Source organism: Dipodomys merriami, unplaced genomic scaffold (genome assembly GCF_024711535.1).
Source record: "Dipodomys merriami isolate MVZ:Mamm:240054 unplaced genomic scaffold, mDipMer1.0.p SCAF_472, whole genome shotgun sequence".
NCBI classification, from domain to species: Eukaryota; Metazoa; Chordata; class Mammalia; order Rodentia; family Heteromyidae; genus Dipodomys; species Dipodomys merriami.
In genome coordinates this window covers 733,344-744,837 of record NW_027206038.1, presented here as the reverse complement: position 1 = coordinate 744,837, position 11,494 = coordinate 733,344, and the positions used below count along the sequence as shown (strand labels likewise).

Below are 11,494 nucleotides of genomic sequence, written 5' to 3'. Positions count from 1 at the left end.
TGCAAAGATCAACTAGATTTAACAGACATCTGCCGAAAATTTCACCCAGCAGCATAAGAATATGTCGCGACCACCTCGACCAGCAAGGAAGACGCGACCCGGGATTCTTCTCAATGTGGTTTATTCAGGACCTTTTACAACATCTTCTCTCCTGCTTCTTCTGCCCGCTTCTTCCTGCTTCTCTGTCCCCCCCCCCCCCGCCCCCGCGCTCTGGTTATAAGTCTCCTGGATGGCCAATCCTGAAGCACCACTTGGCATATACCCATAGGGTCGCAAACACGGAAGCAAACTAGGAACCAAGTCATAGCCATATAAGGAGTTGTTTTTACAGAGAGCACTTGTCACTGGGAAGACAGAAGGCGGGAGCCAGCGCCATCTTACCAAGGAGCTACAATGTTGCTTTTGTGGCCACGCCTTACTGCCTGGCTGTCTTTGGTCGTGGCTCCCGCAGCTCTCCACAAGAATACACGTTTTTCTCAACAGCACATGGAACATTTTCTAAAATAGACCACATTTTAGGCCACAAAGCAAACTTGTCCAAATTCAGAAACCTTGCATTCTCTCTGACCACAAGGGAATAAAATTAGAACTCAACACCAGATTTTCTAATTTTTAAGTTAAAGAATCTTTAAAAAACCGTTAAAAACAATGTGAAGATTCCTTAAAATTTTTGGTAATGTCCAAACCTCATAACCTTTTGAATTTTAAACTTAAACTCACCCATTGTTACAGCATGCTGACAACTCTTACCTTGAACATGTTCATAAACACATACAAAACACTCACACAGATCTTAAAGCACACAAAAAAATCAAAATCAGTTGTACGTACATTTTCTAAAGTTTTTAAAAAAATTTTAAGACAATATTTCTTTTAAACGAAGTACCTTTGTTGAGCTTCATTTTTCCAGGGCTTGCTTGTTTAGCAAGGTATTTCACTAATCAGTCTTTTGAATCCCTTCTGTTGGAGGAGGGCTGGGTGAGGGGGTCACCTGAAACTGAACGGGCCTGATTTTTACCCAATTTTGACAAAAGCACTTTACAAATTGTTAAGCTGTCTGGAGCAGCTGAAAGTCCAGACCAGGCTCACTGCTATCTACACCCTAACCTCTCCAGCAGCCTCCACCAGGAGAAGGTGCACCTGAGGCTTGTCCATGCCCCTCCTCTTGGCTGCTGTAACAAAAGAAGGGGGGAGGGAGACTTAGCAGATCTGTGACCAAGCCCAGCCAGAGGCTGAGACTTTTATTCCCCCAGAGATGTTCAAATAAATATCAAAAACACTGATAAACACAAAAACCAAGGATTCACATTTAAAACTGGTACCAATTCTAAAACGGAACTAGACAAAACAACAACCAAAGGCTGAGTTGGGGACTAATGGGCCCCCAGAAATCTGTGCTGTTCTCAAGCTGAATCCAGAGTTTGCTGAGTGAGCCTGCCACTCTCACCCAGAACTTCCCTACCTCAGAAAACATAGAACAGAAAACACACCAAAGTAAACAAGACAGACAAGTGGCCACAAAGACGAAATCAGGTCTCAGTGAATGGGGCAACATCTCAACACCACTCACTTACCAGGGGACTCGGACCCCCTCTACTCACCTCGGGAGGATTTTTCTTTTAGATTCCTGCAAACATTGACCCAGGAGCCTTCCAAGGCAGAGGAGAATTCCCAGTCATCTTGGGGCAAGGGAAAGAAGTTCCTAGTGGCTGTCCCCTCAGACTGACAGGTTCTCCCCCGTACTCAGACCCCCTGGGCTAAGGCCCGAGGCTAAGATCTTGCTGGTGCCACTTGCAGGTGGTCAGTGGCAGTTTCATAAAAAAAGAAGGAGCTACAGAGAAACAGATATTAAGGGGGTGTTAGCCAGTCTCCTCTGAGCCCTTGCATCAGGATGAATCTGGGAGGAGAAACATTCCAAGAATTCCAAAAGACACACAGACAAAACACTGAACCCTGAGACAAGACATGTTCACAGCATGTGCATTGTAGACTGTCAATCAGAATGTGCTGGACTACAAATGGGCCCAAATGTCCACACTAGTGGACAGTCTACCCTGTACACTATCAGTCAGAAAGTGCCGGACCCCGCACTAGTGGATAGCCTACCCTGTAAATTATCAGTCAGAAAGTGCCAGACTCAAGCTTCTGCACTAGTGGATAGTTTACCCCCCAGGAGATCTGAGGGACAACTCCCACCGGCCCCGTTGGCTGTCTTATAGCACGTCCGCCAAGACCTCTTGCCAACCCCAATACAGAACCTGCAGGGAACTCAAATACCAGATGATTTCAGAATGACAATGCCTCTACTTACTTGCCGGGCTTCTCATGACTCCTTGGTTAAGGCGTCTGGGTGGGCTTTGGGGGGATTCCCGGCCAATGCACCAAATGTAAAACTGAATTTGGAAATCCTTACCCAAAAGACCACCAGAGACCATCAACAATGTAAAAGCAAAGGAGTCTTTATTGCAAGCTGGAACTTGGTCCCCCCACAGCCCATGACGCTGAGAGGCCCCAAGACCAGGGTTATAGTACTTTTTATACAATTTTTAGGGAAGGCAGGGACTTTGTATACATCATAGCATCTTACAACAAATTATAACACATCGCGGGGAAACTCTTAATACAATTTTATAGTATGATTGGCGCACTACAAAGCAGAAACAGGTTGTTGGTTAGATCAGAGGGTTGAAGTACTTTAAACTGGTTGGCTTGCACCACAGGGAGTCTCAAGGACACACTTGCTAAACTGCAGGGTTCCTTTTTTAAACAAACACCATCTGTGGCCTAACTGCGGGGGTCACCATGCCCTCCAGCACCTGCCTGCCTGCGGTTTCCCCAAGGATAGTTTATGTTCCTAGTTGCCAAGGAATTGCTTCTTCTGTTCATTCCCAGGCTGGGCTCATGGTCAGCTGCATAACTCATACTTCAGAAGATGACATCTAGCTCAAGATGGAGTCACTCAGGCCTCAAGCTCCTCAACAGCCTCTTCAAAAAATTGTGCTGGTAGAATTGGCTGTACACAGAAAACTGTAGTTATATCCTTATATATCCCCCTGCACCAGAATCAATTCCAAATGGATCGAAGACCTCATTGTAAGTCCAGATTCCTTGAAAATGTTATAGGAAGCGTTAGGGGAAACACGAGGGCCCCTTGGCATAGGTCAAAACTTCCAAAGATCGCGAAGCACAACAAATCAAAGTAAGTCTGGATAAATGGGATTACATCAAACCAAACCAATCAGTTGTCAGACTCAAAAGCCATGGAGAAGAGATAGTGTAGCACAGATTTATTAAGGAGCAAATCTACAGATGAGAGCCTCAGCCAATGCTAAACACTTACTACCTTTTCTACCTAGGTTATTTATAGTAGATTTACATGTATATAAGAGTTTTCTGGTGGGGATTAGAAAGAAAACAACTAATGCTAAGACATAGATAGCATGTGAAATGAGTTTTAGCTGGAGAAAGGGAGGGATTAAGGCAGTGGGGTCTATAGCTCAAAGTCTTGGCTTGGTGCCAGCTAAGAAGGGCGTAAAGCAGGAGTTGTTATAAACAAAAGCACTGGTCTGAAGCCTCAAAATAAGGACCCTTGTCTATGTGAATCAAACAGTCTCTAACATGAGGTTTTATTTAAATTAACAAGCACAAGTTTAGATTTTTGCAGAGTGGGATGGTGTATAGTCACAGGCAATGTCTGCTATGTCAGGTAATCCAATCTACACTTTCACATGTTACCCAATAGCCAGGTTTCAACAGAAATAGATACAATGAGATAGTACAAATGAGACTTTGATTTTTCCCTCTCATGAAACAAAATTCTGTCAAATGCTTTCTGTCCTCCAGATGTTAACACAACATTTCTCATTATCTTTTCTACTCTTTTGTTTTCATTATTGATGTTCACAGTACTTTTTATTGTTGTCTTCTGTGTATATGCAATTTTTAGGGCTTGAACTCTATGTTTAATGGTCTCCATTGTATTTTTTGCTCATGGGTGATGACACTATTCCTTAAGCCACATCTTTACCTTCTCCTTCTTGCTGGATAATTGGAGATAAGTTTTCACATTATTTTTGTATTTTTTATTTTTTTATTGTGAAAATATTGTACAGAAGGGTTAAAATTACATGGGCAAGATAATGAGTGCGTTTATAATCAAGAACTCTAATGACAACAAATGCTGGAGGGGATGTGGACAGAAGAGAACTATACTGCATTGTTGGTGGGAGTGTAAACTTGTTCAACCACTTTGGAAAACAGTATGGAGGTTCCTCAAAAGACTCCACATGGAGCTCCCCTGTTTCCCAGCAATCCCACTTTTGGGCATTTACCGAAATGATCACAAACAAGACCACACTAAAGCTACCAGCACGACTATGTTTATTGCAGCATTATTCACCATAGCTAAGATATGGAACCAACCCAGATGCCCCTCAGTAGATGAATGGATCAAGAAAATTGGTATATATACACAATGGAATTCTATGCCTCCATCAGAAAGAATGACATTGCCCCATTTTTTAGGAAATAGAAAGACTTGGAAAAATTATATTAAGTGAAGTAAGCCAGGCCCAAAGATGCATAGGTCCCATGGTTTCCCTTATTTGCAATATCTAGTATATGTCTGAGTCAAGTTTTCAAATTTTGTCTGGTTAGACTGACATTGAAACAAAATCTTCAGTTCTTAGCCTCCTGAGTTTCTAGGATTCTACACATGAGCCTCTAACACCAAGCTTTGCTATACTGTTATTTTAATTATGTGGTAGAAGAAAGTGGAAGTATATTTTTGTTGTGTGCAATCTTCAAATACAAGTTTGAATCAACTGTTATCAATTTTAACTGTTAAATCAATGAATATTACACATTCCCACAGAAATATAATTGAAAAAGGGCATAATTGTTTTGATAAAACAAGTAATGGAACCATTTTTTTCACTTTACAATTCATGTTTTATATAACCTTAATTAGCGGACTTCCATGACTAAAAGTAAATATATTAATTGTATACCACAAGAAGCAAAGTGATTATAGTTAAGAATATATATTTCATCACAGTGAAAAGATAAGGGTTGAGCAGTCTCATTAAAAAGAAATGTTACACACAGAAACTAATGGATATGATATAGCTTGATAATTGCACAAGATATAAATGAATGGGATTACCACACCATACCTCATAAATGTGCAAAATATAATTATGTAGGTAGGTGCCAGTGGTTCATATTTGTAATCCTAGCTAGTAAGGAGTCTGAGAGCTGAGAATCATGATTCAAAGCCAGCCTACGCAGGAAAGTCCGTGAGACTCTTATCTCCAATGAGCCACCAGAAAACTGGCAGTGGTTCAAATGGTAGAGCACTAGTCCTGAGGTGAAGAGCTGAAGGACAACGTCCAGGCCCAGATTTCAAACCCCACAACTGACAAAAATTAAAAATAAACAAATATTTTGACATAAAATTTAAAATATATATGCTAAAACTTTTTAAATCCTCACTAGATATAATAGTTTATATAAATGTAAAGAACTGTTTTCTGGTTTTAGTTGAACCATGCCTGTAAAAGCAAAATGTCTTCTGAGCTTTTCAGTCTTTTTTTTTTTTTAATTGTGAGAATACCATACAGAGGAGTTACAATTACATATGCAAGAAAACTGGTACATTTCTTTTTTTTTTTTTTTTTTGATCCGGTCATGGGGCCTGAACTCTGGGCCTGGGCGCTGTCCCTCAGCTCTTCAGCTCAAGGTTAGCGCTCTACCACCTGAGCGGTAGCACCACTTCCGGCTTTTTTATTTTATTTTATTTATTTAAATTTTTTTATTGTAAAGATACTATACAGAGGGTTACAGTTACATGAGTGAGGTAATGAGTACACTTCCACTTCCTCTTGAACATTGTTACCCCCTCCATTGTTTTCCCCCTACCATCCCCTCCCGCCCTCCCTTCCCCAAGGTTCTTTTTTTTTTTTTTTTGATTGTGATTAAGTGATTACTTAATTTCCGGAAATTCACAGTATTGTGGAATAATGATGCTCATTTAAAGTCACAAGTTCATTCTAACTTTCCTGGGGCAAATTGTCTATCACAGTCTATAATATATAACGGTGCTCATATGTTATATACCATATATGTGATCAGCAGCATGGGGATATTTAGTAGTGGTTCAACCAGATGAGTGGGAGTTCTTTGTTTCTTAAGTCCTGTTAGTTTTGTCATATCACCTAACATTTTGGATTCATCATCCACTTATCAGGGAAACCATGTACTGTTTGTCTCTTCGTTCTTGGCTTACCTCGCTCAACATGATTCCTTCTAGCTCCATCCATTTCCCTGCAAATGCCATTATTTTGTCATTTCTAATGGCTGCATAATATTCCATTGTGTATAGATACCACAATTTTTGGATCCATTCATCTGTGGTGGGGTATCTAGGTTGTTTCCATATCCTAGCTATTGTGAACAGTACTGCAATAAACATGGAGGTGCACGTGTCCTTGTATATTGGTTCCTGTTGTTCAGGGTAGATGCCTAGAAGTGGTATGACTGGGTCTTAAGGGAGGTCAATCTTTAGCTTTCTAAGGACCCTCCAGACTGCTTTCCAAAGTGGTTGTATGAGTGTACATTCCCACCAGCAGTGTAATAGCGTTCCTCGTTCTCCACATCCCCTCCAGCATTTGTCATTGGCTGATTTGTGGATGTGGGACATTCTGACTGGGGTAAGGTGGTATCACAGGGTTGTCTTTATTTGCATTTCCTTCACCACCAGGGATGATGAACATTTCCTCATGTGTTTCTTTGCCATTTTTATTTCTTCATTTGAGAAGTCCCTCTTTAGTTCCCTTGCCCATTTAGTAATTGGTTTGTTGGGTTTGGGAGGGATTAGTTTCTTGAGTTCCCTGTATATACAAGATGTTAACCCCTTGTCTGATATATTGCTGGTAAATATTTTTTCCCAATTAGTTGGTTGTCTTTCTAGCTTGGTTGCGATAGCTTTATCTGTGCAGAAGCTTTTTATTTTAAGGTAGTCCCATTTGTCGAGTCTCTCTCCAATTTGTTGTGACCCTGGGACTCTGTTCAGGAAGTTCCTTAGTGTGCCTATTAGTTCAAGTGTCTCTCCTACTCTGTCCTGCAGTAGTTTCAGAGATTCAGGTTTAATGTTAAGGTCTTTAATCCATTTTGAGTTGATGTTGGTGCATGGTGATAGGCTGGGGTCCACTTTTAGTTTTCTGCATGTGGCTGCCCAGTTTTCCCAGCACCAGCGGTTGAAGAGGCTGTGTTTCTTCCATTGTATGTCTTTGGCTCCTTTGTCGAATATCAGCTGGCTGCAGGCCTGTGGATTTATTTCTGGATCTTCTATTCTGTTCCATTGGTCTTCGGGTCTGTTTTTGTGCCAGTACCATGCTGTCTTTGTTATTATAGCTCTGTAGTAGAGTTTGAAGTTCGGCATGGATAGCCCTCCCATATTGTCTTTATCCCCTAGAATTGTTTTGGCTATTCTAGGTCTTTTGTTGTTCCATATGAATTTTTGGACTGTTTTCTGTATTTCAGTGATGTACGTCATTGGGATTTTAATAGGAATTGCGTTGAATTTGTATATTAGTTTTGGAAGTATTACAATCTTTACTATATTAAGTCGGCCTATCCAGGAGCATGAGAGGTCTTTCCATTTCCTAGTGTCTTCTGCAATTTCTTTCTTTAACTTTTTATAGTTCTCATTAAATAGTTCTTTTACATCTTTGGTTAGGTTAATTCCTAAATATTTTATTTTTCGGGAGGTTATTGTGAATGGGGTTGCTCCCTTTATTTCCCTCTCTTCCTGTACATTATCAGTGTATAGGAAGGCAACTGATTTTTGTGGGTTTATTTTGTATCCTGCTATTTTGCCGAAGTGATTTATGATTTCTAAGAGTTTGGGGATGGAGTTTTTGGGATCGTGGAGGTATAGTATCATGTCGCCTGCAAAAAGGGATAGTTTAACTTCTTCTTTCCCTATGCGGATCCCTTTAATGTCTTTTTCTTGCCTTATTGCCCTGGCTAAGGGTTCTAGGACTATATTGAAGAGGAGTGGAGACAGTGGGCATCCTTGCCTTGTTCCTGATTTTAGGAGAATTGGTTGTAGCTTTTCCCCATTAAGTATAATATTGGCTATTTGTCTGTCATAAATGGCTTTTATTGTATTTAGAAATGTTCCTTCTATTCCTATTTTCTCCAGAGCTTTTTGCATGAATGAATGTTGAATTTTGTCAAAGGCCTTTTCTGCATCTGTGGCGATAATCATGTGATTCTTGACCTTGGCTCTGTTGATATGTTGGATTACATTTATTGACTTACGTATGTTAAACCATCCCTGTGTCTCTGGGATGAAGCCTACCTGGTCATAGTGAATTATTTTTTTTTATGTGTTTCTGGATTCTGTTACCTAGAATCTTGTTAAGGATCTTTGCATCTGTGTTCATCAAGGAGATTGGCCTGTAATTCTCCTTTTTGGTTGGGTCTTTGCCTGGTTTGGGGATGAGTGTGATATTGGCTTCGTAGAATGAGTTTGGGATAGCTCCTTCCTTCTCTGTTTCTCTGAAGAGCTTGAGGAGTATGGGTATTAGTTCTTGTCTTATAGAATTCTGCTGTGAATCCATCTGGTCCTGGGCTTTTTTTTGTTGGAAGACTTTTGATAGCTTCCTGTATCTCATTATAGGATATTGGCTTATTTAATTGGTTAACTTCTTCTTTGCTCAGTTTGGGCAACTTGTATTTCTCTAAAAATGCATCCATTTCTGCCCAATTTTCTTCCTTTAGAGAGTATAGCTTTTGAAAGTAGTCTGTTAGAATTGTTTGGATATCTTGGGTACGTGTGGTGATGTTTCCGGTGCCATCCCTAATCCTATTAATATGGGTTTCCTCTCTTCTTTGTTTAATCAATCTAGCCAATGGGCCATCAATTTTGTTTATTTTTTCAAAGAACCAGCTTTTTGTATGGTTTATTTTGGTTATGGTTTTCTGATTTTCTAATTGGTTAATCTCTGCTTTTAATTTGGTTATCTGGCTTCTTCTAGTAGCTTTAGGTCCCATTTTTTTCCTGTTTTTCTAGCTGTTTTAATTGCAACATGAGATTATTTACTTGGTCTGTCTCCATTCTCTTGATGTGGGCACTGAGGGCAATAAATTTGCCCCTCAGGACTGCTTTTGCTGTGTCCCACAAGTTTCTTTGTGAGGTGTTTTCATTTTCATTGAGTTGTAGGAAATGCTTTATTTCTTCTCTGATCTCTTCTGTTATCCAGGCATTGTTAAGGAGTGTGCTGTTCAATTTCCATGTATTGGAAAAATTTCTGCGGTATGCTTTGTTATTGAGAGCTAGCTTGATTCCACTGTGGTCAGATAGGATACAGGGGATTATGTCGATCCCTTTGTATTTGCTTAAGTTCCTTGCATGAACTATGATATGGTCTATTTTGGAGAAAGTTCCGTGAGCTGCTGAGAAGAATGTGTACTGTGTTGTTTTAGGGTGAAATACTCTGTAGATGTCAGTTAATTCCGCTTGGAGTATGGCCTCTCTTCATTCGGTGGCTTCTTTGCCAATCCTCTGTTTGGTAGACCTGTCCTTTGGTGAGAGTGGTGTGTTAAAGTCTCCTAGTATTATCGTATTGGGATCTATTTTATTCTGTAAGTTTGAGAGCATTTGTTTGACATATCTGGGTGCACCAATATTTGGGGCATATAAGTTGATGATGGTTATATCCTCCTCTTGGATTGTTCCCTTTATTAATATGTAGTGTCTGTCCTTGTCTTTCTGTACTGATTTTAATGAAAAGTTTATTTTGTCAGATATCAGGATAGCTACACCTGCTTTCTTACTGGGGGCGTTTGATTGGTAGATCCTTTTCCACCCCTTCACTCTGAGTTTGTTTGTATGTTTGGCTGAGAGGTGGGTCTCCTGAAGGCAACAGATGGATGGTTCTTGTTTTCTTATCCAGTCCTCAGTTCGTTTTCTTTTAATTGGCGAATTCAGCCCATTTATATTAAGAGAAAGTATAGAGAGATGCATTGTTGTCCCTGCCATTCCGTTTTCCTAAGTTTTTCTTCTTTCCTTTCCTCCTGTGCTTGCTCAGTTAGACTTTGAGTAACGCCTGTTTGGGGCAGGCCCCAGTTCCTGGCTGCTTTCTTCAGGTTGTGTCCCCCCTCTTAGAATTCTTTGTAATGCTGGCTTAATGTTTATGTATTCATTTAGTTTTTCTTTGCTATTAAAAGTTTTCAGTTCTCCATCAAATGTGAATGCTAGCTTTGCCGGGTAGATCAGTCTGGGTTGGCAGTTATGGGCTCTCAGGGCTCGTATGGTGCTTTCCCAGGCTTTTCTTGCATTCATTGTTTGTGTGGAGAGATCTGCAGTAATTCTTATTTTTTTCCCATTGTAGTATAGCTCCTTCTTCATTTTTGCTGCATGCAGGATTGTTTCCTTATTATTCAGATCTATCATTTTTACTATAATGTGTCTAGAAGTGTTTCTCCTGGGGTCTTGCTTGTTGGGTGTTCGATAAGCTTTTGTGATGTAGTTAAGATGGTCGTTTTTGAGGTGGGGAAAATTTTCATTGATTATATTGTTAAACAGGTGTTGCATTCCCTAGCTCTGGAATTACTCACCTTCGTCCACTCCAATTATGCGAAGGTTAAATTTTTTAGCATTATCTGCTTGCTCTTGAATATCCCTTTGGTTTAATTTGAGTGATTTTTCCATATCTGTCACTTTTTGGTCCAGTTGGTGTATTCTGTCTTCTGTATCTGACACTCTACCTTCCATTTCATTCACTCTGTTGACAGTGGCTTCTATTGTGGTTTGCATGGAAGAAATGGATCCCTTTCTGGATTCAATGTTGGTTCTCAGAGTACTGATCTCACCTCTCAATGAGGTATGCATTACCTCTAATTTGGCGTTTATCTCACTTCTTACTGAGGTTTGTGCAGCTTCTATTTTTGCATGCATCTCTTGTTTGATACCCTGTATCTCTTTGGATAGTTCATCCTTGTGCTCTTTCAATTTCTGATCAATTTCTCGCTTTATTTCTTGAGTCATTGCCTCCAGCAACCCTTGGAAGTAGCCTTTGTCTTCCATTCCTGCTTTGCTCCCACTGGGGCTCTCCCCTGTGTGGCTGCTGGCTTTTGAGGTGAGCTTGCTGTCCTGGGTGATAGTAAACCTTGTGATTTTTCTCTGTGATTTTCGCATGGAGGTTCAGGAGACTGCTCTTCAATTTTGTTTTGGTGTGTCTGTCTTTGCTTGGTTGCTGATTCTGTATTGGTAGAGAGAGTCTGTGCCTGATCTGGGTCCTGTTGGGAGCCTATTTCTAGCTGCTATTCTGACTTACTTAGGATTCTCAGCTCTCTGCTGTAGATTGCTGGCAGTTCCCGCCTTTGGAAGGGTTGAGCAGCCTAGACTGCTTGTGTTGGCTCCTACGGGTGCTCTTGTGAAGAACAGATGCTCTGGATGCATTCTCCCAAATGGTGGAGTCTGCTA

At 40.5% G+C, this 11,494-nt stretch overlaps 1 long non-coding RNA gene across 2 annotated transcripts; it reads right to left on the bottom strand.

Annotated features, from left to right (window-relative positions):
• Positions 1–387: 387 nt before the first annotated feature.
• Positions 388–1,829, bottom strand: LOC138808735 (uncharacterized). Of its 2 annotated transcripts, XR_011366607.1 has the most exons (4): positions 1,602–1,829; positions 1,108–1,172; positions 887–997; positions 388–498 (listed from the first exon to the last, which is right to left on the bottom strand). It is a non-coding gene; the product is annotated as an uncharacterized lncRNA (long non-coding RNA). The 2 variants fall into 2 exon arrangements; XR_011366606.1 differs by having other exon boundaries at positions 887–1,172.
• Between the last annotated feature and the right edge of the window lie 9,665 nt (positions 1,830–11,494).